Raw genomic sequence first — 21778 nt, 5'->3', positions numbered from 1 at the left:
GTAGACAGAGGCACCGCCAGTGTCTACTTTGTGGATGCTGATCTGAACTCAAGTTTCAGAAAGGAAAACTAGAACCCTTTCTCTGTATCACTCAGGAGACCCTTAACTTAGCAAAGCCCCGTAAGAACCTCCCAGAGAATAGAAAGCAGAGGCCATATTGTGATGGACACATTAAAAACTTGCCTCACAATGGCTCTGGATTTTCATAGCTAATGAATTCCTTCCACCCTGAACAGGAAGTCTTTTCTGGGAGCACAGCTACTCGGCTCTTGTTTGATCCAGATGTCCATGTATGCCCTCTAGCCAAGAGAAGCTCAGTCCTGTGGGGTTCTTGCTGCCGTACCTTGCTTCCGTGGGGGGTACTCATGATGTCTGACTGTGGCTCTGTGCTATAAATAGTCCCCTGGTAGATCGAAAGGCTTAATGGGCCTCTTTAAATACCTAACTTATTATAAAGCCCTGGGGAGAATAACATTAACAGGCAGGGAGGAACAAGAATCAAGCTCCTCCTGTAGCAGCCCTATTACAGTGCTCTTGGTTGCAATCCTTACGGTGCAGAGTGGGCAGGAATTTTCCTATTTATACACCTTAATGTGCAGAGGGGGCTAGAGCACTTGAGAGGGTGTGAGAGACAGCCTGTCTGAGCAAGGAGGGAACTGAACTTACAGAGGTGGAGGGAGTGTCCCAGAATTGCTAATCAGGAGGATTCTGGCTACTTTCAGGTCCACCGGAAGGAGCTGCAGCTGGCGCACCGTTCTGCAGTCAACCATGCTTCGCAGCGGCCGGCGGACTAGTGAGGAAGCCCTCCCTTTCAGACAGACCAGGAGGAAATGTGGGACTCAGAGCAAAGTTACCTGACTGGGAACCCAGACTGTACATGCTCACTCAGAGGCTCTGAGCCACTTTGAACATCCCAACTCGCGCAAGCCACCCACGCTGACAATCAAAGTTTACTTTTTTTTTTTTTTCATTGTAAAGTTCGGCTCCATGTCTCCTGCAACCCCACTCATTCCAGCCACTCTCAGCGACAAGTCAGGAGGATCTGCGGCAATTCAGAAATGAGTGAAATTTTATTCCTGGTGGGGGCACTGGATTAAGAGGCTGGGAGAGTGTGAAGCTAGTCAACGTGTAATTGCGTGATAAGGCTCTCACGAGGAATTTATTGGCCAAGTTGCTATTTCTATTCCTTCCTAATCTGGTTTAGCACATTCGTTCTGTGCAATCTGTCTTCATAATCTCCTGTAGCAGAACGGCAGCCAATGGAAGCTCGCGTGTTTGGAGAGTGCAGGAAATATGCAGAAGCGCGATAAACTGATGCTAATTACCCATATTTAGGGCAGCAAGTGCAGAAGATCAAGGTTTACAAATAACAAGCCAGAGCCGATGATGATGGCTTCCTTGTGTGGAATGTATCGGAGGGGACCAGATAAGGGTTTCACGGGCAGCAGGGATTTATTGGTCAAAGGCTGTACCTTCCACTTCCCCACTTTTATAGCAGTAAATTATTTCGGCTAAATTCACCAGAACATCACTCTTTCATTTGGCGATGTGCCGTGACTTGCTCTTTCTTTGTGTCCATTCAATGCAAATCCTTGTAGTTTAACATCAGCTGATAAGAAACAAATAATTGAAGTAATAGGTAATTCCCTTCACACTGTGCACATAGGAGGGTCCAGGGGAAAATGAGCCCAGGCAAGGAGCAGGGGCTGAAAGCAAAGCGGCTTCACCTTCAGCCCTCGGACCACATGTCTAGTACCATGAGCTCACAGCATTGCCTCCTGCGCGTGGCATGGCCTGCTTGCTCACGAGGAGAATCACTTCCGGCGTGGCACTAGCAGAGCTGATGCTCTTGTCTAGAATCCTGATCAGATGATGACAACGATGACAATGACAATGAAGAAGACCATCAAATTATACCCAAGTATAGCGTTTCACCCTCTCACCACCACAGCATGACCATGACTTAGTTTGCCATCAGCCCTGTTCCCTCTACAACTCCCGGCTCTGAGAACAGACACAGGGAGGCCTGGGAAGCTGGTGGCAGGTGGAGGATGAGGGTGGAATTCTTGGCAATGCAGTAGCTGCTTCCTATGGCCTTGAGAGAACATTGCACAGCCACCTGCTGCAAACCTGCACAGCGGTAGTTTTAACATTTGTATGTTAAGTAAATGCAGCCCAAGGGCTTGCTTCATTCTTTGAGAAATTGCTAGGGTTTGTCTGTAGCCTTCTCAGTTGGTAGTGGAGATGGGCAAAGGGCATTCTCTGTTAGATGCATGTGGCAAAATGCTCTTGAGATAAAAGGAGCCATGCTCTAGTTTGGGGGCATAATTTACAACTCCTAAATAAGAAGGGATTAGAAAGGATAGTTGATCTTGCCACAAATTATTTTTATTCTCAACCATACAGACCACGAATTCTGTAATGCTTACCTCCATGGGCATGAATGTTTCCTTGGTATTCCAGCAAGCCCGGGGTGTGTTTTTATTCCATGTACCACCGTGGAAGGGGGAAAAAGGGATGCCAGTGGTCGGCTGTTGAATCTGAGGGTGCATCCAACTCTAGAAGGATAAAGACATTCCATGTGTGCATCTTAGAACCCAGAGCAATTGGGGTGAGAGGTTTAATTAACTGTATAATGAGTCTGTAACGTTTTGCCAAAAATATTTTAAAAACATGCCCATTGTACTGTGAGAGTTAACTTGTTATGAATTAGCAAGCGTACTAACAATAGTGTGTGGCTAACACAATATACACGCCATTGTTGCACATGCATTCCAAAATTATTCATTTAGCTGGGCATGGTGGCATGAGCCTTTAATCTCAGGACTTGGGAGGCAGAGGCAGGAGGATCTCTGTAAGTATGAGAACAGCTTGATCTATATAGTAAGTTCCAGGGCAGCCAGGACTGTATATAGAAACCCTGTTTCATATAACCACACTCTACTATTACTATTACTGATGATGATGATGACTTAATAATTTACTCATTGGGGAAAACAAATATTCTCCCTTAGGAATAGTCAGAGAGGGGTGGGGCAGTTCAGGTTTCCTGGGAAACACATCGATTAGAGAAAGAACCTGTTGCTCAAGTCATCTGATAAGTTCACATTCTCAGAAGTTCATTTATTCCCCCCCCCCACCTGAACATTCCTGTGCCCAAGTGACTGACTGACCCACTTCACTCTGGCCCACGTGCTTAGTGAAGTGACTTACCTGGGCCATGCTTGCCGTTTGAGTGGACTTGGATCTGCAGAGCCAATGAGATGATGTGGTCACTTCCTCCCCCCTCGGTTGCGGGGAGTTAGTTCACAGGTCTGACTTGCATCCAGCTTCACCTGTGTGTGTCTTGTGTGCAGTCCCGAGACAGCTTCGTGGCTCCCTGAGACCACTGGTTGTCTGTGAAGGTTAGTAACCCTTATTTTCAGAACACGCTAAGTTGAGATGATATTAACCAATCAGTCTGCACCAGTGGGAGCTGATCTAAACATTCTTTTTAAGTGAATGATTTCTTTTTAAATTGGCTTGTGTCCTTGAAGACAGACACAGGGACCAGCTTTGACCTCATAGAGTATTCCTGAAAAAGCATAGAGAAAATTTATTAGATTATTATTATTATTACTAGTAGTATGTATGTATGTATGTATGTATGTATGTATGTATGTATGTATGTAAAGTACGTATGTCCCCTTCAAGTATGTATGTATGCCTCTGCAGGCATGATAATGTGTGGGTGGGTGTGATCATGCCTGTGCCCTTGCAGGTGTATGTAGGTGTGTTTGTTCACGAAGGTGTGGGCAGGTATGTTTATCTGTGCAGATGTGGGCATATATGTGCAGATGTGTGTCCCTTAAGGTGCATATAGGCATGTGTGTGTACATACAGGTATGTTTGTGTATGCAGTTATGAGCAGGTGTGGGCTCATGTGTGTGTACCTGAAGGTATGTGTAGGTGTGTTTGTGTGCAGGTATATGTGCACAATTGTCTATGTAGGCTTGTGTCCTGACAGGTATGGCAGGTGTATGGAAAGGTGTGTGTGCATTCATTGTTCATGGGTAGGTTTGCACCCTATCGACCTGCAGCAGCGGGCACTTTGAATTCCTACCCGAGTGAAGCCCAGGAGAAGGTCAAACAAGAGAGGTGCAGGGGAGAGTAAATCAGAGGAATGGTCTAGGTCAATGTCTTTCTGAGAACCCGATGCTCTCCCTATGGCCCTGAACGTGATCGCAGTGCTTACCCGCCAGGGTGGGGGTGGGGTGGGCACCTGTGCTGTTCATACACTGACTCTGCCCACTCAGACGCCCACGTTAACTCAGCACAGGAGTTTTCCTCATCAGCCTGGCTTTCAGGAACCCTGCTTCCTTCTCTTGCTGGATCTTCTTCACACAGGCAGAGGAAGCTTCGGGCACTCATCTTGAATCACAGCCTTGTGCCTGCTGACAGCGGATGTTCGGGGTATCTGAAATAGACAGAACTCTGGATTGGCTGAGAACTGGCTAGGGGATGACTGCAGATAACGCACATGTGCTTCAAGTGTGGAAATACACTTTCAGCTCCAATGACTCCAAACAGCTCCCAAAGAAAACAAACAAACAGAACAGGTGGGACTTCCCTGAAGTCATTCACCACGAGACTACTCACTCCGTGTCACTTCCAGCCGTGTCTCTTCACTTTTTTTTTTTAATGTTTGAAGAAGTAGGAAAGGTTCTCACATCTTAGCCTGTGTGGCAGTTGGCCCTCGACTTATTCTGCAGCCACAGGGGCTGACGGGTCACCACAGGTCTCCTCTACAGACACACAAAGCTTGCCCTGGTGTCTACACTTTAGAGGTGAGATAAATACCAGGCTGAGCCAATCATTATCTGTGATTTGATGTGTTAAATGAGCCCGTTGCTTTAGAGGTTGTAAATGACAAGATTTTTACTGTTAGAGTAATTTCTGCCTATTTCCCATTTGATATGTCAGACCCTCATGGAAAAGTCCAAATTTGTCTGCTTGACATACGTTAACACTTCCCCCCCCCCTCCAAATTCTAGCTTAACTACTGTTTGCCTAGACGTCAGTCTACACCTGTGGGGTTTACCTCTTGAGGCCTCTGAGCGGTCCCCAGCCTCAACTCCAGACAGCACTGGTGTTTCAGCAGCTAAAGTGGGTGATTACTGGCATATTTACCGTAATTGATAAAAATCACAGGGAATGACACTTTTATTACTCACTGACACCAAACTAACACCTACAACAGATGGCTATGCCTACAGATCTATTAAAAAATATTCTTTAAAAAAAAATCAGGACTTCTTGCTAGTTCTCAATTCTGTGGGATTATCTGGCCTCATTTTAATGTATTGTGTCTGATTCCGGGGAATTCCCCAGGCTTTGGACATGTTTGGGGAGGGGACTCAATGAGCATTGGGGAAACATACTTAGAGATTGGGGACATAGGAATGTACTAGACAAGATCTGAGAGGCAGTGTGGGCAGAGCTCTGAAGTGTCTCCTGATATCCAGTGTGTCTGCTGCTGGGGTGCAGGCCAGTGTCTATAGATCCCACCTGTCATGGACCACTGAACCAAGCAGCCTAAATAGATAGAGCAGTCTCTGAGGAAAGGAAACACATTCTCTTCTCCACAGCATCCATCTCCTCCTCCTCCTCCTCCTCCTCCTCCTCCTCCTCCTCCTCCTCCTCTTCCTCCTCCTCCTCCTCCTCCAAGGACCATGCTTACCTGCCCACAGACTCAGGAGAGCAATAACTATCTGCACAGGCCAGAGCAGAGAAAGTTGCTATCATCCATGATGAGGGTTGTTGTTGAAAACAAATTGGACTGCAGGGGCTTTGGGAGGGGCTGCTGGAGCTTTGGGAGGGGGCTGCAGGGATTTTGGGAAGAAGCTGTAGGAATGGAGGAATCTCATACGCTGGGAATCCTATCACAAGAGGCCTAGAATGCCACCCTGTATGCTCACTACTATCCAGGTTGTCAGTCACAGGACCTGGAGGCAGTAGGCTGATGAAGATAGGGGGAGGGGAGAAGGCTAGAGCGCACTCTTTGGGGTTTGGGCTTCCACAGCTGAGAGAGAAAATGCAACAGAGACAAGGCAAGATGAGGGCTGCTTGAAAACAACCAGAAATTTGTGTGAGAGTTAGCTATTATGCAAATATGTGGACAGCAGATGGGAAAGGCTTCCAGTTAAGTTCGCAGTAGGGAATAAGGAGTTCTTAGGGAGTTACAGAATGTCAGGTAGGTTGAAGTTATGTAAGGTAAGGAGGCAGTGGTTGTCCCTGGCCAGGACTGGGCACTGGTGTGGACATGAAGGGGGCTTTAGGGCCTGAGATGTTAGAAGAGGTGGAGACTGGTGAGGGAGTGATGGAGGTCTGGAGAATGGACCAGGCAGTTTGGGCTAGGGTGTTTATTGGGGTCAGAGTTCACCAGGTATCTGCCAGGTATCTGCCATTGCCTTCCCAGACTCGTTGCTCTTCACCTCATCTTCAAGGGCAGCTCTTGCTCACCCTGTGAGTGATATACTGGACTTCGGCCTTGGACCTGGACCTAGGTGCTTCACAATCCAACTTCCTTCCACTGTCCTAGTACTGAGGACCACTGTGAGACCAGGCAGATGGGGACTCAGGGGAAGATGGAAGGACCACCTTTACCTCAGACAGTAAGAAGGAGGAGGGTGGAGAAGTGACCCATGATAGCACATCCCAGGCACCAGACACTTTCAGCCTGTGGTTTATTCTCAGAATAAAAGCGAGGTGGAAGTTTTCAATGTCAGTGCTATCAGAAAGAAGCTAAGGCTCTGAAAACATAGCTAATGCACAGACAGGCTAGCACAGCATCTTGGATATATATCCCACGCGTGCATTCACTCAGAGATGCTACCCCCTGCACAGAGGCCCAGCCCAGGAGTTTGTTCTGCACCAGGAAAATGTAAGGACACTCGTGAAGGATCAAGCTTAAGTTTGGGGGATGGCTCAGCTGGCAAAGTGCTTATCATGTAAGAATGAAAACTTAAGTTCCATCCCTAGCAGCTTCGTAAAAGCCAGGCCTAGTGGCATCTGCCTCTAATCTTCTTGCTGAAGAAGAAGAGGAAAGGTGGAGTCCTGGGCCTCACTGGCAAGCCAGTGTAGCTGAACTAAGGAGCTCCAGGCTCAGTGAGAAATCCTGCTTCAGAAGCTAAAGAAGAGAGGAATTGAAGAAGACAAAGGGCATTAACCTCTGGCCTCTACATGCACGTGTGTATAAGCACACAAACACACATACACACACCACACACACACATATTCACAACTCACATACTCACACAATTCACACTCACATACTCACACTCACACACAATCACACACACTCATACACTCACATACACACATACACACACATACACACACACACACATACACACACACACTCATATATGTACTCACACTCACATACACTCACTCACATACATACTCACACATACATACTCACACTCACACATACACACTCACATACACACTCACATACACACACTCACACACACTCACATTCACACATACACACTCACATGCACACTCACATACTCACACACTCACTCATATCATACACTCACATACTCACACTCTCACATACACACTCACACACTCTTATACTCATGCACACATACTTACACACTCACTTATACACTCACATACATACGCACTCACATACTCAAACATACTCATATACATACTCATGTACATACTCATGTACACACACACTCTATTAAGCTAATCGGTATTCCTTAAAAACTTGAAGCATTCTGTAATGTGGTGTCTATCATGTCCAGTATACAATTTAAAAATGATTAGATACGTCAAGAAATAAGTAAATATGACTGTGAGAGAAATCAGCCAAAAGCATCAGAGTTGATAGGACGGAGGAGGTAAACTAAGGCCACCGCTATAAAGAGGGTAAGCCCCTGGTGGGGAAAGCAAGAGACAGAGAGAGAGAGAGAGAGAGAGAGAGAGAGAGAGAGAGAGAGAGAGGAAGGGAAGGAGGGAGGGAGGGGGAGGGAGAGAGAGAGGGGGATGGGGAGGAAGGGAGGGGGAGGGAGGGGAAGGGAGAGAGGGGGGACAGGGAGGAAGGGAGGGAGAGAGAGAGAGTGAAAGAGAGAGAGAGAGAGAGAGAGAGAAACTGTGAAACCCCATGGTATTTCAGATCAGAGTGATCCTAGTTGAAGACAAGCATCTGTGAACGTTCTGTCTACAGTGGTTTTGTCTGTAAATATAAAGGCGTAAGGCATCCCTGTTGCACAGATTCCAGCTCTCTCTTGCAAGGCAGCCTGCAACTTCCCGAGTGGATTCTGGGGTGGCTAATCTTGGCTGTCAACTTGTATCTGGAATCAATTAAAACAAAAGCTACTGGGCACCCCTGTAAGGGAGTTTTGTTTTGTTTTGTTTTGTTTTGTTTTGTGAAAGACAGCATCTCTCTGTGTAGCCCTGGATGGCCTGGAAGTCATTATGCAGAGCAGGCTGGTCTCAGACTCTGAGATCTGCTTGCCTCTGCCTCCCAAGTGCTCTTTCTTGTTCTGGTTGTTTCAAACAGGAAGACCCATTGCAAATGCTGAATGCTAAAGGCCCCTTCTGGTAGCAGACAGGAAGTGCAAGGGACTGGAGAGGCCACAGGCTGCTTGAGAGTGCATGTTGCTCTTTGTAGTTGCCTGGGGACCTGAATCCAGCTCTCAGCATCCACTGGGTGGCTCACAGCACCTCTAGCTCCAGCTCTTGGGGATCCAGCCTTTACGAGCATCTACACTCTTGCAAAACTGCCACACGTAGAAATATATGCTGAAAATAAAATATATCTTAAATGAAATTTAAAACAAAACAGGAATGGATTTGATTGATTGATTGATTGATTGGCCTGCTGGCTGGCCCTCACACTCAGTAGCTAGTTCATCTCTCTTGCTGCTTGGCACTCCTTCTCTGATATGAGGCTGGAGAGCAGCAGCTCTGCAGGGACCCCCTAGGCCTCAGGGCGCCAGATTGGAAGTGTTGAGACATCTATTGCCAGATTCTCTGCCTTTGCGTTGTGAGGTAGCGAGCACCACTGTTGGTCTTCCAGGCATCATCCTGTGAGCCAATCTAACAGATTGTTTTTTTTTCTAAGATTTACTTATTTTATTTATATGAGTACACTATGGCTGTCTTTGGACACACTAGAACAAGGTATTAGATTCCTGTTATAGATGGTTGTGATGTGGTTACTGGGAATTGAACTCAGGAACCTCTGGAAGAGCAGTCAGTGTTCTTAACCCCTGAGCCATCTCTGCAGCCCTAACAGATACCTTTTGAATCTATGTATTAGTTCATAAGTTCTGTTTCTTTGCAGAACCCTGACTAACACAGGTGCCTGACCCACAGGCACACTGACACCACACTCTCTCTCCAAGACCTGTTGGTAGATCACCCAATGAGGCAGCTACCAGTCCTGTGACACCACCACATTGAACCCCGATCTCCTCAGCTGCACCAATCAATATGGACCCATCATCTTAGTGCATCGTCTTAGTGCAGCTCCATTGCTTTGAGCTCCGGGAGTTCATTTTGTAAAAGTCTGACCCTTTAAAAAAAAAAAAAAAAAAAGATGTATTTATTTTATGTAACTGAGTACATGGTAGCTGTCTTCAGACAAACCAGAAGAGGGCGTCAGATCCCATTACAGATGGTAGTGAGTCACCATGTGGTTGCTGGGAATTGAACTCAGGACCTCTGGAAGAACAGTCAGTGCTCTTAACTGCTGAGCCATCTCACGAGTCCCTCCGACTTTGTGTCTGTTTTAACGTTGAAAGAGTTGCCTCAACTTATGGAATCTGATGAACTAATGACTCGGGCACTCCAGAAGGAAGAGAGTGTGCACTGGGGAAGTCAGGGGGAGATTGCAGTTTTCCTTTATGCTGTTAGTTAACATCTGAGATAAGCAGGAGGGCCTCGCTGTGCATAGAGGCTCTTGGAGTTTCATGAGCCAGGAGTTAGTCAGTTTGATATATATGCAGTGTTGGCCATGCCTGGTGTACTGGCTAGTTTTGTGCCAACTTGACACAGCTGGAGTTATTACAGAATAAGGAGTTTCAGTTGAGGAAATGCCTCCATGAGATCCAGCTGTGGGACATTTTCTCAATTAGTGATCAAGGGGGAGAGACCCCTTGTGGGTGGGACCATCTCTGCGTTGGTAGTCTTGGGTTCTATAAGAGAGAAGGCTGAGCAAGCCAGGGGAAGCAAGCCAGTAAAGAACATCCCTCCATGGCCTCTGCATCAGCTCCTGCTTTCTTACCTGCTTGAGTTCCAGTCCTGACTTCCCTTGGTGATGAAAGTGTAAGCTGAATAAACCCTTTCCTCCCCAACTGCTTCTTGGTCATGATGTTTGTGCAGGAATAGAAACCCTGACTAAGACACCTGGGTATTCTCACTCAGGTGACCAGGGTCTCTGTTCCTGGACAGGACGCTGTGTTTCCAGGATGCTGTGCAAATAAGCCAGGCACGCAGCCCCTTGTTGAGAATCACTGGGGAACACACACTCTAGCCAAATGCTATAACGAAGCAACAGCTACCATGCACTGTGGACATCCGGGTTCTCCTTTTGCAGTTTTGGTACTGAACTGGTACTGACACACTGCGTTCTTTTTAAACATGTAAAAACATTTCTCCCCATTTTTCTTTATTTTATTGAAAGCAGAAGACCCAAAATGTCACTTTTGGCTAGGTGTGGTGATGGACACCAATACTCAAGAGACAGAGGCAGGCAGATCTCTGTGAGTTCGAAGCCAGCCTGGTCTATTTAGTAAGGCTGAGGCCAGCCAGAGTTACACAGGGTTTAACATCCTGTTAAAAACAAAAGAGAGTCACATTTGCCTGTTAAAACCCTGAATGTGGTAGCTACCATTCACTGGTGCTTGAGGGCAGCAGGTGGCAGGTGTCTGAGGGTTGCCAGCTCTAAGCCAGTGGGCCCTGGTAATTTAATGACGTTGGAACCCTGGTCTTGGCAGAGTGCACCTGGCCAGAAAACCTATCCTGGATTGCTGGTTCTGGTTCTGCAGCCCAATACATTGTCAGGGTTTTACTCACATTCATCAAAGGGAGTTGCCCTCAGAGTAACCACGGACTCCTCCTTTCACATAATCATATATGCCAGAAACAGGTTTGGTTCATAGAACTCATTGTTTTGCAAATCACATTCGTAGTTGCATGGGGGGTGGGGGAGCTTGGAAGTGTTTTGCAAACCTTGTTTGATCTCTGACATCCATGCTGACTTAGAAAATGATCCCTTAATCTTATGAGTTCATCTAATCAATTTCTCATTGATCTACTGAGAATCCTGAACTTCAGACTGAAGCCCTCATGTGGGGAAGCTGGAAACACACGAGCTCCAGAAGGTTTTCCTGAGCTGATATTGAACAGGAATTTGGGTTTTCTTGCTTCAGCTCCTCGTCTGATTCTGAAAGCCAGCCACGAGTGTTCCAGCCTTTGTGTTCTGGCTGTGTGAGGAGATGACACTTTGGGAAGTGCTGTACCTGTCTGCACGTGCCTGTGACACGTGCTCCAGGCTCTGCGGTGAGCATGAGATTACTCCACGGCTGGTTGTCCTCCCGTTTGACACCTTTGATTCAAAGCAAATCTAGGGAGCAGTTGAGCACGGTAACCTTTTGGGATGCACCTGTGGGTGTAGCAAATGTATATGTGTATGTGTATGTGTATGTGTATGTGTATGTGTATGTGTATGTGTATGTGTATGTGTATGTATATGTATATGTATATTTGTGTGTATATATATAAAATTCTGGCATGGGGCTTCCTCTATTCAGGTTCTGAACCTTGGACAGTGTCTTGCCATAAAAGACTTCTAAACTGATTGATTCTGATATCTCTAAATCCATTCCTTTTCATGTGCAGGAAATTTCTGCCTGACTTTGGCCACAGTTGTTGCTTTTGGCTTCATTTGGGGTCTTTTGCTCCAGCATTCACCTTTTTCTCAGTCATGGAGAATGATAAGTCAACACTGATACCCTAGGGAGATTCCTACCCTCAATGCCTTAGAGTGTGACTTGTGAGTCACTGAGACCTTTGAGTCATCTTTCCACAGCAATCCCTTGGCTGCCTCTCCCTGGCTGAGACATAAGGACTCATGCCTGTGGATGAACTGCAGTGCTTATATGCAGTCCTCAGCTGGCTGTGATTGTCATCTTGTGTCCTCTGGCCATGTGCTGGCGTGGAGACCTGGCTACAGCCACCTCAGTATCTCTCGGTCTGTATTACTTGGTCAGTAACACTTGGCGCCTGTTGGTGGAGGTGGTGGTATGGTTAAGGACAACCACAGCTGACATGAAAACATTTGTGACATTTTCTAAAACAAGAATCCTATCATCCAGAGACATTATAATGAATATCTACGGACCCTAGGCCGTCTGTCTGGAGGTGAGATGTGGAAGAGGTGGGGAGGGTAGATCTGGATGCTTCTCTGCCTGGATGACCGTGCCATTTAATGCAGTGGCTCCAAAAATTTCAGGAGAATGGACTTTGCCTCACGATTTAGCCTGGAAGAGCTCAGATCTCTTCCCTCCTTGAATGGGTTGGTTGGACTGAAGCCCAGTGTGGTGTGGAGTGGCAAAGCTCAAAGCTTGAAAATGCAGAGGTAGAGGAACTAAAGCTAGCCTGCCTTCCTCACAAGTTACCAAGAATGTGGGAGATAAAGGACAAAGGAAGAATCTCGTGAGAAAGGCAAAATGTCGAAGACCCAATAGAAGAGAAAGCTCTAATGCAGCCAGCAATGCAAAGCCTCAGGACAGATTACAAGGGCAGGGCAGCGAAGCCAGTGCGCAGGTACTCCGTACAGCCATTGGGGTGATGTGGGCATGGCGTGGAAGCTGCTTGCTTTAAAACTTGGAAACTGAGCAATGCCTAGCCAAGTTCAGTGTTCTGAAATTTTTTATTTCCATTTTTTTCCCTTTTCAGAACCCCCCTAAGATGAGAATTAGGTGACACAGGAGAGAGGAAGGGAAGGGAAGTGGGGGGGGGGAGGACATGTGAACTATCCATTTTGTGGGCCTGCAGGAGGAGGAAGGGTGAGAAGACTTAAGAAAGCTGAGGGCAAATGTGCAGACTCATAAGAAGCACACCGGTTCTTACAGCAGAGCCACAGAGGCCCAGATTATAGTTATTAGGTCTGAATGACCCACTGAAACCCCCGAGGAGAGCCATTGGTCCAGAAGGACCTTCCCCAGGCTGTTTTTGGCAGCTATCCCAACTCCCAACACAGCAAACTAGGCTGAACGGGCCACCTCCAACACAGCAGGTTTCTCTGCAGAAAACTAGGCTGATGGACAGTGGAGGCTGAGACCACAGACATAGACCAGGGAAAGGAGAAAACAGGAAACAGAGATCGAGCAAAGTCCACAGACTGGATTGCAGGTCCCTCAACCCCACCCAGCACCAAGAATGACCCTGGTGAATGCAGAATTCTCCTCAGAAGTAGAACTCATGACAGGGAGATAACCATAAGTAGATGATATTTGAGTGCCTCTGCAGCAAAACATTTAAGTCGTAGCCTATTGAAAAGCTTCCAGGTGTTGGATAGCCCACACCTCAGCCCCCTGCCAGATTTCTTAATGTCTTGCTTTAAAATACTAATACATATTAAAGGTTGCTAGACATTTGCAGAGAAAAACCTCCATATGAAAGATTGCATCTAGAACCAACAAGTCAAGAGGAATCAGAAAAGGTAGAAAAAAAAAAAAAAGAAGAAAGTATTTCCGAGAAATAAAACTCAGAAAGGAGGTATTTAATTCTTAAAACAAAACTCATACAATATTTGAAACAAAAGACAAACTCAGAGATAAAAGGCCTGGAGTATATAAGTATGATCGCCAAATAAAATAAATGCGGAACAAGGGAATAATAAGAAACCAGAACAGAAAGAGAAATATAGGAGAGAAGAAAATTATGAAAATCGCTGATGATATAGAAGTCATTACCCTAATAAGAATTTTACAAGGAGAAAACAGAAAAAAAGACATACAGATTTCTCAGAATCGAAGTGTATGATTTTCAATATTGAAAGAACACATAAAATTTCCAGCACAATAGATAAGAAAAGATTTGTGGTCCAAGCCCATGGCTGTGCAATTAACAACAACAACAACAACAACAACGAGAAATTAAAGAACTAAAAACCCAGAAAAGGCTGTAGATTGGACTTTAAAATAAAGCCAGAGAAACAAACTAGGCCACTTGTAAAGGACCAGAGACCAGCTTAGAGGCAGTGCCCACAGACTCCTGGTGGCTGGTGGCTTCCCATCAAGAACCAAGTAGTGTCTGAGCTCCCTCTGTCCACCGCCATGCCACGTGGTAGCACAAGAGAGAGAGAGGTAGAACTGCTTTTCTCTACCTCAAGCCTGAGAGGAAATCGTTCAGTATAAATATGACAAAGGACGGACAGGACTGGCTCCTGAGAACTACAGAAGATTACAAAGAGAAAATCAAGAGTGCTTAAATAAGTGGGTTAAAAGATCAATATGGCGAAGACATCAATGTCTTCAAAGTTCATCTGTAAATTATAGGAAATCCCCAAAGCTGCTGAGAGTGTGTGTCTTTTCAGGGACTGTCTTGTCTTACAAACGATTGGACTCAGAGCCTGGTACATGCCAGGCAAACACTCTCCCACCGACCTGGAAGGACAAGGTCTTGGTAGGTTAACTAGGTGGGCTCAAACCTTTGCTCCTCCTCCTTCAGCCTCCTGAGCAGCAGGAGACAGGAGCGTAGCACCATGCCCAGCCAATAGAAGGAACTTCTTTGCTTGTATTTATTTGAGGAGAAAGTTAAAAATCGTATATGGAAATTCAAAATACATAGAGGAACTAAAACACCTTCTTTCAGGGAATCAAAACTGGGTAACTTACACTACCTGTCTGTGGGGTGTATTGGAAAAACACACCAGGACTGGGGGCGATGTTGCCACAAAGACAGATCAGTAGTGTTGCACAACTGAGCCATAAAAGTAGAACTAGGCACACATGGCCAGTTGGTTTGTAGGGAGGGTGCCTTACTTACTTAGTTACTTAGTTAGTTACTTATACTTAGTTAGTTACTTACTTGCTTGCTTTACTTATAGACAGGGTCATAGTATGAAGCCCTGGCTAGCCTTGATCAGGCATCTACTCTCAAACTCCTCATCTCTGTGCCATAGCTCACAGGCTAGGATAATGGCTATAGGCCACCATATTTGGTTTTTCCAATAGATTTTTAAAAATTTAACTGTTCTTATGTATGGGAGTGTTTTGCCTGTATATGTGTCTGTGACCCACATTTGTGTCTGGTGCCCAGAAGAGGTCGGAGAGGAACACCAGCTCTCATGGAACAGGAGTTACACTTGGTTGTTAGCTGCTCTGTGGGTGCAGAAAATCAAACTAGGATTCTCTGCCAGAACAAGAAGTGCTCAACTGCTGGGCCATCTCCACGGCCCCTTGGCTGAATTGACATTTGATGGAAGCTGAGGCAGGGGAGAGGAGGGTGTCTTCAAAGTACCAGACTAGAACAAATGATCCTGTGCAAATGATATAACCTTCCCTCACACCATGAGCCACTGCGTGAGCAGAGACCACAAGATGGTAAACATTCTTTGTCAGAACTCCCTGTGTCCTGGCTACTGGAGAGCCTACTTGTCCATGGGATATTGAGAACTCTTAAGACAGCCGCTGCAAAGAGACACTGCTTTATTTTATTTGTGTTTATTTTGAGACAGCTCCAGCTGACCTAGAATTCACTGTGGAGAATAAGCTGACTTAGAACTTATAGTGACTCCCCTGCCTCAACTTTTTATGTTCTGGGGTTACAGTTGTATATTACCATGTTTTTCTTTATTTATTTTAACTGGATATCTGCTAAATGTATTTGTTTTAGGTTTGTTTATTTTCTGTGGATAGGTGTTTTGCCTGCAGATATGTCTGTGCACATGGTATATGCTGTGCCCTTTGAGGTCAGAACAGGTACTCGGAGCCCAGAGAATTGGAGTTACAGGTGCGTGTGAGCCATGATGAGGGTACTAAGAACCAAATCTAGTTACTTTGAAAGAGTAACATGTGGTCTTAACCACTGAACCATTGTTCCATCCTCCTACATGTAAAACCTAAATAGCTGTATATAATAATTGGCTACTGAATTGGACAGCACATTCTGGGGCAAACTTGGGAAAGAAAATTATAGTAACTTAGAATTTGGCATGGATTTCTTAATCATGATACAAAAAGTTTGGGGTATAAAAGGAATCAGTAAATGAGGCCTTCATCAAAACTCCTCTAAACGTTTCTTCTTCAAAAGACAACACTTGCTGAACAGCTGTGTTGTATTCAGAATATATGAGATTTCTAGCAGGGCGTGATTCTCACCTTGAACCTCAGCACTTAGCATATGGAGGAAGGTGGATCAAGGCTCTGAGGTCAGCCTCAGAGGTAGTAGATTCTGTCTCAAAAAGTAAAACAAAGTAACTTTTAAATTTTTATAATATAAAAATAACCCACAAACACAGTTAAAACGTAACCGAGAAGATGTCAGGACGACCAGTGAGCATCTGGAAAGAGGGTGCCAGGGTTAGTAGTAATTGGGAAAAGACAAATTGAAACCACAGTGGGATAATACTACCTGTTCAGTCATGGAGCTAGGATGGAAAATAAGTGTGGATGTGGATGTAGATGTAGATGGATAGTTGGAACCCTCAGGCCTAGCAACGTCATAACCTAAATTGAACAAATACGGCCAGGAAAAGGGTTTGCTCAGCTAGTATAGTCCTTGACATGTATGCACAAGGTCTTGGGTTTGACTCCCAGGACACATAAGAAGTAAATATACTAAAAAATCTCAGCACTGGGAAGTTGGAGATGGAAAGATCAGGAGTTAAAGGGCACACTCAGCTTCATGGGGGGTGGGAGGTGGTTGAAGCAGCCTGAATTAGAACTTGTCTCAAAAAAGAAGCAATTTAATTTAAATCAAACAAACATATAGGATATGCCCTCCTACTCCTAAGGGTGAGCAGAAAAGGTATGAAAGCACATGTCTTTATATGAACTTATATCCAAATTTGCAAAGTAAAACTGAAAACAAGTATTTGCCAGTTGGTGAGTAAATAGATTGTGGTATATAGCCATACAGCAGAATATTACTTAACAACAACACAAAAGAAAGAAAGAGAGAAAGAAAGAAAGAAAGAAAGAAAGAAAGAAAGAAAGGAAGGAAGGAAGAAAGAAAGAAAGAAAGAAAGAGAGAAAGAAAGGACGAACGAAAGACAGAACCTACTGATATCCACACTATAATGTGGATGAATCTCAAAACTATTATGGTAAGTAAGTGAAAGAAATCAGGTTTAAAAAAAAAGGAGAGAGAGAGAGAGTTTACAAAAAAATCTGCTGATAGAAACTTCTAGAAATTGTAAAACATTCTGTAATGATGAAAGGCAGTGTGTGGTTGTCTGTGGATAGAAGCACTGTGGGCAGGGGCAGTTGCTAAGAAGAAAAAAAGAAAAATCGAGGGTGGTAAATTAAACATATCCAATGTCTTGATTGTGGTCCTGCCATTTTGTCTAACCTTATCAGATTTATACTATATTAGGCACAGCTTACTTACAAATCAAGTATCCACAAACAAACTATATATATATATTTATTTTTAAAGAGGGAAGGACTTGTCTCAAGAAACACAATAGATGCAAAGACAAAAACTCAAGGGAATATTTTCATATCAATATTTCACTTGAATCCTATACCCAGCTAAAATGCCACTCTTGTCTTGCTGTCATTTAGAAGAGATCACCTGCCAAAACAAGGGTGGGAAGCAAGGAGACAAAAACTGAGGAATCCGGGGGTGCGGAAGGTTGGGGATGTAGTTCATCTGCTAGAGAGCTCGCTTAGCATGTGTGAGATTGGTTCTGTCCTCATCACCACATAACTCTGATGTGTAGCACACCTGTTATGAGAGCACCCGGGAAAGAGAGGCAAGAGGAACAAATGTTCAAGACCATTCTTAGAAGAGAGTTAGAGACCAGTGTGAGATACACAAGATCAGCAAGGGGTCCACAAATTTGAGAACTACATGGAAGAGAGATGGACTGCTGTATGAGGGAAGGGCTGGCACCAAGGAGCTGACCTGAGGGCGCTCCTGCTCTTCTGCATCCGGCACTGTTTGTTTGCTCTGCAAGTAACAAAAAAACTAAGCAGGTGAGCAATCTCAGCAAACAAGGCCACAAATGATGTCAGAGAGCCCAGTCCTGCAGGAAAGGAAATACGACCATGGTGAATAGTGCTGTCTATTCAAAACAAACTCCAAATGTCAATGGAACTAACCGGGGTTAACCTGCTGTGAGAAAGATGGGTGGTGGTGGGGAAGATAGGAAAAACCAGGAAAATCTCAGTTGCTACAAAGGTCTGACTGGGAAATGACTCCAGCAATTGGATTAACACCAAGCAGTGCCTGCTTGGGATGCAGAAATATAGATATAAAGATGTGGGGGAGATGTCCAAAGATTTAAGAAGCGCCTGCTAGGAAGTGCAGTTGGGGTAAGGGGAGCAAGGAGCTGCTGGGCACCTTGAAAGCTTGGCAGAGCTCTCGGTCTTTTGTACAATGTTCACGTGTATTCTATTAATCATAAACACTAGACCCCGTCCGCTCTAGATTCCGTAATGACATGTCCTTTGGTCATTACTTAACTTCTGGTTTCTTTTGAGGGCTTGGTATAGTTAAGTCAGAGGGTGCACACTTTGCCTGCTGGAAGCCTGGGGTTCGATCTTAGCTTACTGTACTGACTGCTCAGAAGTGTGGGAGGGTTGGAGAGCTGGTATCTGCTGTGTGGTATTGTCTCTGTATAACATTCTTCCACGGGAACGAAGGTGATTTCCAGCGGCACGTGTAATTCCACAAAAGAAATTGGATTAAGAATAAGTAAGGAAAAGAAAATGAGGTAAGTCTAGCATGGCAGCCCGGAATTGTTCAGTTTCCTTCCTCTGGGACTGTGTCCCCAAGGGGTGAATTTCATATATGTGCTCACTTGCTGCCCTAACACGATGACCCATCTCTCCCCTCCAGCCTTCTGCGACTCCCACCACACAGGCAGCAGATTATTAACTTGGGTGACTCAGGTCAACTGGAGGGCAGCTGCCCAGCTGTGTGAAAGGCTGCTGCAGAGGCCTGGGAGACACTACACTGTGTGAGAGCTTGCAGGGCCATAGCACCTGTTCTGGAGGGGGGCAGGACCTCAGAATGCACATGGCATTTACCAGGAAAGATGGCTCACAGTCAACAGTGGTTTGAATTGAGTTTCCCAGAGAGAGCTTGAAGCCCTAACCCAGGACACTTGGTGGCTATCAAGGTCTTTGCAGGCAGACAGGTCAGGACAGGGTCATCTGTGAGGCCCTCAGCTAGTGACTTCTGTCTTTAAAGGGGTTTGGGAAAATGTTGTGATCACTCAGTCAGTAAAATGCTTACACAAGCATAAGGACCTGGTCCCCAGAACCCACTTAAAATGTTCAACCTCAGTGCTGGACAGTGACAGGCAGATCTCTGAGGTTCTCTGGTCAGCTCTCTCTCTCTCTCTCTCTCTCTCTCTCTCTCTCTCTCTCTCTCTCTTGGTTTTCCGAGACAGGGATTCTCTGTGTAGCCCTGGCTGTCCTGGACCTCACTTTGTAGACCAGGCTGGCCTTGAACTCAGAAATCCGCCTGCCTCTGCCTCCCAAGTGCTGGGATTAAAGGCTAGCACTACCACGCCCAGCTACTGGTCAGCTCTTATAAGACTACTTGGTGAGATTCAGGCCCATGAGAGAACCTGTCTCAGAAATCAAGGTGGCCAGTGACTGAGTAATGGCATCTAACATTTACCTCCACAGGCAAGTATGTATACAGATGCCTGTGCACCCTCCCCTGCATACAAACATGCATACACTCATTCATACATCCAGAAGAAGAAGAAAAAAACAGAAAAGAAAGGAAAGGGACTTTATACACAGCAAAGATAGAGGAAAAAAAACCAATGTGGCTTCTACAAGCCAAACAATGCCAAGTCCCAAGGCAGCACGCTCTGGAGAGGGAGAGTGTGGCCTTGAAAGAAGAAAGAACCTACCATGCTCACATCTTGAGCTTAGTCTTCTCCACAAAGCTGTGGAGGGTAAGTTTTGTTCTGCAAGGCTCCCTGCATGATGCTCTGTCATGGGAGTCCCAGAGACTAGCCCAGAGGGTGTCTGACTACACAGGCAGTGCACATAATCCTCTGACTTGAAGTAGTTCCAGCTCCAGCAGTCTGCGGACAGCAGGACCCCAATTCCAAATCTGCTTGGGACCTGTGATGTGCTCCTTCCAGGCTGAGGAGAGAGCGGTCCCTAGGGATCCCATGTCAGCTAGAGTGTAGGTCTGTCACTAAAACTTTACCTTTCTAGCATTTGTCCTTGGCGGTGGCTTCTCTTGTCTCTGCCTGTGATTTCTCTCTTGCTTCTTGAAAACCTCTTATTTCAAATTCCTTTAACATCACACACGTTTGTTTCTTAACCAGAGTTATAGTCTCTATTTGTTCCTACCGTCCAGACTTTGTGACAGACACATACAAGTTTTTGTTTTTTGTTTTAAGTAACATCTCTTCGCTCAGGTGCAATGAGAAGGTCACGACAGAGAGCTCAGAGTGAGCTCCACCTGCCCTGATAGGACTCTTCACGGTGAGGCTCTAAACCACGCTGTACATTTTTGCTGGACACTGGGGGAGGAATCAGGATGGAGTCAGATTCTATTTTTTTGCTCAAACGAGAGTCCAGCAGAGACCACAGCATTCCCCCACTTAATCCTAAACTTTACTCAACTAAAGAAGAAATACAATCTAAGGTAACAAAAATCTTTTTGTGAAAAGTAATTTAATCTGCGAGGTTGAAATAGCACTTTCAAAGGAAACGTTTTCTCATACTTGTATGTATTTGCTGAACATACAAGGTAAACTATTTGAAAAAATAAAAATAAAGCACCGCTCAGACGCTGGGGTTTCAGGGCCTCGGTGGTACCACTGACTCCTCTACAGGGTTTCCTTCCCTGTTGGGGATGGGACTTTGGGGCTGGCGCATGCCAGATTACAGCCACACTAGTCCAGCCCTCTGCTTTGCATGGGCTCCTTCACCCCCACCCCCACCCCCGAGCTGACCGTCACGTGGTGCAACCACCATCTCTGCCCCCACTGCCCACACATCCAGAATCAGAGATATTGTAACCATCTTGCGGCCAAGAACAGAAAGAATAGGATGGTCCACAACTATTGATACCAGAGCCGATGGAATAAGAGAAGATTTAAAGTTGGGAAGCTCTGCGCAGCTTTTACCAACGGTCTATTCTTGCAGATAAACATCTGTTGAGGAGAGAGCAGACATCCTGGTGTGCGGATCATTCGCCTCCAAACGTGACAGAAAACTAATGACACAAGTGCCGGGCACAAGCACCAGAGTTCACACCGTGCTAGTGTTCTGTCGTCCCCGATTTAAATTCGGTTACATTAATGAGTAAGATTCCAACGTAAAAACTTTCTTGCTCATTTAAAAATAAGTAAGTAAGTAAGTAAATAAATAAATAAATAAATCGTTTGCTTCAGTCTTTAAACTGAGACTACTATTAGAAATGTCATCTCAATTTCAAAACACTGACTATGAAATCTAGATAATAAAGTAAATTATCCACTCTGTAAGGGAAAATTATATAAAATTCTTAAAAACTAATTAGACCAATACTTTATTATTCCAGAATGAATACATCACCTCTGGCAATT

At 45.3% G+C, this 21778-nt stretch overlaps 1 long non-coding RNA gene across 1 annotated transcript in view; it reads right to left on the bottom strand.

The window, feature by feature from the left end:
* Sox1ot (Sox1 overlapping transcript) overlaps nt 1-21778 on the bottom strand; it is a 50962-nt gene that overhangs the window by 7396 nt on the left and 21788 nt on the right. The window contains exons 2-4 of the long non-coding RNA NR_027975.2: nt 4235-4456; nt 3214-3574; nt 2430-2558 (exon numbers count right to left, since the gene is read on the bottom strand). This is a non-coding gene — a long non-coding RNA (Sox1 overlapping transcript). The remainder of the gene's footprint in view (nt 1-2429; nt 2559-3213; nt 3575-4234; nt 4457-21778) is intronic.

Source organism: Mus musculus, chromosome 8 (assembly GCF_000001635.26).
Source record: "Mus musculus strain C57BL/6J chromosome 8, GRCm38.p6 C57BL/6J".
Taxonomy (NCBI): domain Eukaryota; kingdom Metazoa; phylum Chordata; class Mammalia; order Rodentia; family Muridae; genus Mus; species Mus musculus.
Note: the sequence above shows the minus strand (reverse complement) of the source record. Positions and strands in the feature narration are given on the sequence as shown.